The following is a 7,731-nucleotide window of genomic DNA, read 5'->3' on the forward strand; positions in this document are numbered from 1 at the left end:
CTCTGTTAAGTCAAGAACTCCATGTCCGAGTCAGGAACTCTATTTTTGAGTCAAGAACTCCATGTTCGAATCAAGAATCGGAATTCCATTTCAAAAAAAATTGCAAATAAAAAAATCATTATGCGTGAATGATATAGTCATGGCGAATAAAAGTGGAACTAAAGAAAGTTCATGCCAAACTCATATCTTGTATCTGGTCTAATAGCGACCATTCAAATTGAATATGTAAGCTTCTTTAAATGGCTCACTTTATTATAATACAGGTTTATTATTCTATCTCACTAGTCAAGTCTCATAGAATGACCTACTACTTCATAATTGTACTTGGATCGATTATTCCAAATATATTAATGAAAGACACTTTCACTCTTACTTTCAAGAGACATGAGTTCTATTTTCTTATGATATGGGTTAAATATCCCCGTGAATCAAGTGTCTCTTGTGGCCAAATCCATTAATATATACATTTATTGATCATTATCCCCTTAGACTAAAATGTCCTATCGAGATTTTCTTAGACTAAAATTTCCTATCGGGATCAATATTCCCTGACTAAATGTTTCATGAGATCAATAATCCGTTGCACTAAAAGTCATATAGGATAAAAATTTCTCAAGACTAAAAAGTCATATAAATTCAACTTATCTCACGCTTAAGTGAAAGGGAAACATCCTCTTCATTGCTTTCAAAAACATAAAGGGGCATTTATATTTATATTTAGAGCCAGGCACCTAAAAAGTACAAGCTTAAGACCTCATTTTGGATAAGTCGAACACCCAAAGAATATGACCTAAAGATTTCATTCTAAGCATGATTCATGTTAAAAAGAATTAAAAGTCCATAAGACTCAAACAAGCAACACCCAAACAATTATCGAAAACTCAAATAAAGTACTTCCGAATTAAAAAATAATTTAAGTACGAAAATAGTAGCCATAAATTATTCATTAAGAAAAGATTTAAAGGCCTCAAAAATAGTTGTTCCATCAACATATTCAGAAAATGATCAAAAAAATATTTCTCAAACAAAAAAGAACAAACAAGAAAATCACTCAAACGAGTCACTGCACGGATAAAACCCCAAACTCGGGTAACTGTACTTTCACTAAGCACCACCGTTGATCATTGGCTTTGAGAAGGAGAATCTATATTAAAAATTTGAAAATTGGAGGAACAGTTCAAGAAGTTGATGTTACTGCCGATGGAAGATCCATTTGAGGAGTCGAAATCGAAGGATGCGATTCAGTGTCTTCTTCTTTGTCAACCTCATTCAGCCGCTCTGAGAGCGTCTCTTCTTTTGAGGAATAATATTTGGAAGTAGGTGAATTCATTAGTAGCCGGGCTTCCTCCACATTATGTCTAAATTTCTCAATATCCCTATCTAAATCAGGGATCCCAGCACAGACAACCTCTAATCTTCAAACAGATTTCCAATAAAGCTTATTGCGAGCAAGTTCGATTTGATTTTTGAGCAATTCATAGTTGGCATATACTTTCCCCTTCTCCGGACTGTAGATTCAACCTATTAACTTCTGAAGCAGCAAGACCATCCCTCTCAACTTTCAAGGAGTTTTCAAGAGCTTGCACTTTGTCTTGCGATATTTACAGATTATTCGTCACTCGAGAATACCCTTGAACGAGGTGTCCGGAATAAACCTCTTTATCGGTATACAACTTCTTCAAAGCCCATAGCTCCAAAGTTGCCTTAGAATCCTATTCAGCAAAGAAATCTTCACGCTCTTTAAGCTCTGCCTTCTGCTTTTTAATCTGTTAGAAGCTAATTATGCCCGAAGCTGAAAAGTTCCTTCTCGCCATGGGTCCTGTCAAGCTTGGCCCGCCATGCTTCATCATGCTCCCCAACACCGAAAGTGATTCCTCATAGACAACCTCTAATCTTCATAGGGATGTCTGCACAAACAACCTGTAATTCCTCATAGGGATCCCAACACAGACAACCTCTAATCTTCAAAGGGGTTTCCAATAAAGCATATTTCGAGCAAGCCCGATTTGATTTTTGAGCACATCATAGTCGACATCTACTTTCCCCTTCTCGGACTGTAGATTCAGCCTATTAACTTCTGAAGTAGCAAGACCATCCCTCTCAACGTTCAAGGAGTTTTCAAGAGCTTGCACTTTATCGGCAAACAACTTCTGCAAAGCCCAGAGCTCTAGAGCTGCCTTAGAATCTTATACAGCAAAAACATCTTCACGCTCTTTAAGCTCCACCTTTAGCTTTTCAATCTCTTAGAAGCCAATTGTGCCCGAAGCCAATTGTGCCCGAAGCTGAAAAGTTCCTTCTCGGCATGGGTCCTGTCAAGCTTGGCCCGCCATGCTTAATCATGCTCCCCAACTCCGAAAGTGATTCCTCATAGCACGAGAACCTCTTCATTATTTGAGTTGAAACCAAATGGTCATATAAAAAGAAAAAGAGGAAATGCTTGGTAAAATGTGCCCTAAGAGAACAATGCAACTCATCATTTACAAAGAACATGAAATTTTGAAGGAAAATCTGGAGTATTTGCCTACACTTTGAGAGAGTATATTTTGGAAATTTGAATATCGATTTAAAACTTGGTTTTGGGAACTAATTAAATATTTGTTTCCGGCAGGTTATGAGTCATCGACTTTTGGTATTGGTTGCATATTTTGGACACATGAGCCCGGATTGACTTTTGTTAACTTTTTGGGAGTTCTTTAAAGATAGAAGCTTTATTGATTAGGGTTACTTCCTATGAAATTGGTTGATTTTCTTGGTTCATATTTGGCTAGACTTAAGCTGGTTAGAGGTAATTTCTCAAAGTAATGCGATTTTGGAGCCTTGGACTAGCCCGGATAAGGTAAGTGTCTTGCCTAGATTTGATTGAAATTTTTTTCCCTAATAAATAATATTATTTGCTACATGAGATGGTGATATATATATATATATATATATATATATATATATATATATATATATATATATATATATATATATAATAGGTGACGAGTGTATATACATGTGACATGGGTATTTAATTCTCAGGGTAGACTCTAGATTAAATTATGCCTTGTTTGGTTGTGTGTTCTACTTGATTCTATGTTTTACCCAATTGATTGACTACGTGAGCAAGATAAATCATGCTAGAGTAAATGTGAAGGATAATGGTACTTTATTTTGAGTATGATAAACTATTCTTGAGATTTTTGTTATATTTAATTTAGGCGTAGTTATACATCTGTTATGAATACACACCCGTGCTTATTATTCTTGTGTTCTGTCTTAAATTGATGTATGACTACTTGAGTTTCCTTATCCACGTAAAAGACTACGAAATGGCTTTTGATGCTTATATGGGCATGATGATTATTTAAATGATGTATTACATGTTGGCTATGTGGTCATATGTACATATAGGCATATATCATACCTAGGGATCATCCCTTGTATACAGACATACATCCCTGTATTACCATTTCTCTGTCCATGTGAATTACATATATTTGTCTTTTATTTATATGTATACATCATTGCATATGGTTATAGGATATGGACTGCGATTATGGCACGAGATTTCTACCGTGCAGATATTATGATATTGATATTACTTTTGCATGAGGTCTTTGCCGTGCGTATTGTGATATGATATTACTTGGTTACGAGGTTTCTGCGTGCAAATATTGTGATATTGTTATTGATTTGACACGAGGTCTTTTACGTGTGGATTGTGATGTGATAATATCTTGTCACGAGTTTTCTATCGTGCGAATATTAAGATATTGATATTATTTTGGCATGAGATCTTTATCATATAGACAGTGATGTGATATTGATTTGGGATGAGGTATTTTCCATGCTGTTGATATGATTATGGCACGTGAGTTATCCTTAGCGTGTGGATAAGGATCCATCCCCCTAGGGTCGCCCTCTCATATTTCTCTCTTGATGGCGTACACGTAGGCTGTGAGAAACGTACGGGTTTCTAGTTGATTGTAATGTGGAATCATATGTGATGAGTTATTGATCATAAAGGTGGAAGCTTTGGCCACTCAAGTGATCAACAACAACAACAACATACCACACCGTGAGATCTGGGGAGGGTAGTGTGTACGCAGACCTTACCCCTACATTGTGAGGATACAAAGGTTGTTTCCAATAGACCCTCGGCTCAGGAAAGAATAACCACCACATTAATTAAAATATAAACAAGAAGGGACAATACCAAAAAGCCATATAAAAGTAGAATAGAAACAACAAGACAGTAAGGTGATCAATAATGAAAGAAAATAACGGTTAGTCATAAAAACCTACTACCAACAGAAAGCGAGACTGCATGCCAATACTACCATTATAACCACTCTAGACTACCTACTCTACTACCCTAATCCTCAACCTCCATACCTTCCTATCAAAGGTCATGTCATCGGTCAGCTGAAGCTGCGCCATGTCTTGCCTAATCACCTCTCCCCACCTCTTTTTTGGCCTACCTCTACCTCTTCGTAGGCCCTCTAATGTCAACCTCTCACACCTCCTCACCGAGGCGTCTATGCTCCTCCTCCTCACATGACCAAACCACCTAAGCCGCGCTTCCCACATCTTGTCCTCAATAGGGGCCACACCTACCTTGTCGCGAATAGCCTCATTTCTGATCCTATCTAACCTGGTATACCCGCAAATACATCTCAACATCCTCATCTCTGCTACCTTCATCTTTTGGACATGCGTGATCTTTATTGGCCAATACCCATCCCCATACAACATCGTTGGTATGACCACCACTATGTAGAACTTACCCTTAAGTTTCAGTGGCACCTTCTTGTCACACAAAATACCAGAAGCGAGTCTTTATTTCATCCATCCCGCCCCAATATGATGTGTTACATCTTCATCAATCTCCCCTTCCCCCCTGAATAATAGACCCAAGGTACTTAAAGCTCCCTCTCCTAGGGATGACCTGCGAGTCCAATCTCGCCTCCCCTTCCTCTCCTTGAGTCTCAGCACTGAACTTACACTACAAGTATTCTGTCTTGGTCCTTCTAAACTTGAAAGCTTTAGATTCCAGGATCTTCCTCCATACCTCTAATTGCGAATTCACACCGTCCCATGTCTCGTAAGTCAATACAATATCATATACAAATAGCATGCACCATGGCACTACCCCTTGGATGTGGCGCGTCAATACGTCCATCACCAGAGGAAAAAAAAAAGGACTGAGTACCGACACCTGATGTAATCCCATCATAATCGGAAAATGGTTTGAGTCCCCACCCACTATCCTGACTCGGGTCTTTACCCCATCATACATGTCTTTAATAAACCTAACATAGGCAACAGGTACACTTCTAGCATCCAAACACCTCCACAAAACCTCCCTCGAAACTTTATCGTACGCCTTTTCTATGTCGATGAACACCATATGCAAGTCCTTCTTTCTCTCCATATACTGCTCCATCAATCTCCTTACAAGGTGGATGGCTTCTATAGTCGAACACCCTGGCATAAACCCAAATTGGTTCTCGGAAATATACACAATTCTCCTCACCCTTAGCTCTACCACTCTCTCCCAGACTTTCATAGTATGGCTAAGCAGCTTGATACCCCGATAGTTATTGCAATTCTGCGGGTATCTTCTTTGTTCTAAAAATGACATTAAATAACCTAGTGAGCCACTCCAAGCCTACCTTGCTCGCACTCTTCCAAAACTCCACCGAGATTTCATCCGGCCCGATCACTTTGCCCCTGCTCATCTTACGCATAGCCCCTTCAACTTCATCCACTATAATCCGCCTATAATACCCAAAGTCACAAAAACTCTCAAAGAGTTCCAAATCACCCAGTACAATGCTCTTATCCCCCTCCTCGTTTAAGAGACTATGGAAGTAGGTCTGCCATCTCCAACGGATAAGCTCCTCATCCAACAAAACTCTACCTTCTTCGTCCTTGATTCACTTCACTTGGTCCAAGTCACGCGCCTTCCTTTCTCGCACCTTAGCTAACCTAAACAACCTCTTATCCCCACCTCGGCCCTCAAGTTCCTCGTACAAATGACTAAAAACTGCAGTCTTGGCCGCCATAACTGCTAGCTTTTCCTCTTTCTTAGCCAACTTATAATGCTCCCTATTCACCCTTTTCTCCTCCTCGTCTACACTTTCCACTAGCTTCACATGCGCTGCTTTCTTGGTTTCCACTTTTCCTTACACCTCTCCAATTCCACAATCAGTCTTCCTTGTGACCACTAGAGTAACCCTTTGAGACCCCTAATACCTCTCTCGTTGCTTCCCTAATGCACTGCGCAATCGTGGTCCACATAGCGCTTGCGTCCCCACTACTCCTCCAAGCCTCCATAGTCACCAGCTTGACCCCCAACTTCTACAATTGAGCTTCCGTCAAGGCTCCCCATTTTATCCTCAGTTGGGTATGCATCGCCCTTTTCCTCCTCCTCTTCCTCGTGATCTCAAGGTCCATGACCAGGAGCCTATGAAGGGTCGAGAGGTTCTCACTCGGGATGACCTTGCAATCCATGCAAAGACCTCTATCAGACTTTCTATAGAGTAAATAATCAATCTGAATCTCGGCCACCAAACTCCGGAAGGTGACCAAGTTCTCCCTCTTCTTCGGGAAACTCGAGTTTTCTATCACTAAATCAAATTATCAAGTGATCCTTTGTGCATATTCATGCATTTTTACATGCTTTATTCCTACATATCATCTGCATATGCTAGTTGATAATTTTACATATGTATGAGACTTGCTACTAAGTTGTTGGACACTTGTAGAGTGTTAGATTGATGTAAAAAGAGAGTTATCATCATACATTAAAATGTTGGTCTCATGTAAAATTTTCATAAATACGGTATTTAGAAATTGACACGCATTTGGATCATTATTATGTATAGACACTCTACGGTCATGTATAAGTATTTGAGCATACACTACTTGGTGCATGTCTCTTTGTGCACGCAGTTGGTGCAAGTTTTAATTGATCGATCTGTTAAATTGGCAAAGCTTGTTGATTACCTTACCCCAGTTGTGCACCTTTATTGTTGATATCCGTTATTCTTTTACTGTCTCTTTTAGTACTTTTCTATATTATACACATTATTAAGCTGCACAGGTTATACAAAGTGAGTATCTTTTTGACTTAAAACCCCCGTCACTACTTTATCGAGGTTAGTCAATATACTTACTGAGTACATGAGATCGATTATACTCATACTACAATTACGCACCTTGCATGCAGATCTTGGAGCAAGCTGATGTGGATAACGAGGTTAGCATTGGAGTTGTACCAGAAATCCAGATTCAAGCTACCACTTGTTCTCGGTAGTTTAGGACTTAAAATTTTATTTATGTAAACTTCAAACAGATGTTGTATTTATTCTCCATACCAGTTTTTGTAAATCTAAATCTTAGTGGCTCATGGCATGTACTATCAGTCCTTGGGATAATTGTATTGGTTTTCAAAATCTTATTTATTATTTATTGGTGATTTCTCATTATTATTGTATCACGTGCTTTTTTGCTTACATAACGGTTTGGGTTAGGTGTCATCATGACCTAGTTGGATTTTGGATCGTGACAATAAGTGACACTATGAGATGATACTAATGAATTGTTATACGTATATCTATTGCTTATTATTTATACATAGCATTACAATTATGATATATGTTATACATTGTTTATAGGATGCATAGTATTTTTAGAGACTTGATCCACGGGATATGACAAATGGGCAAGTCGATGATATTGATG

The 7,731-nt window shown here is 38.7% G+C and overlaps 1 long non-coding RNA gene across 1 annotated transcript; it reads left to right on the plus strand.

Annotated features, from left to right (window-relative positions):
- The first annotated feature begins 730 nt into the window (after positions 1-730).
- LOC117273937 (uncharacterized) lies at positions 731-7,465 on the plus strand. The gene is made up of 2 exons (XR_004503967.1): positions 731-2,836; positions 7,217-7,465. It is a non-coding gene; the product is annotated as an uncharacterized lncRNA (long non-coding RNA).
- The last annotated feature ends 266 nt before the right edge of the window (positions 7,466-7,731 follow it).

Source organism: Nicotiana tomentosiformis, chromosome 7 (genome assembly GCF_000390325.3).
Source record: "Nicotiana tomentosiformis chromosome 7, ASM39032v3, whole genome shotgun sequence".
Classification (NCBI taxonomy): domain Eukaryota; kingdom Viridiplantae; phylum Streptophyta; class Magnoliopsida; order Solanales; family Solanaceae; genus Nicotiana; species Nicotiana tomentosiformis.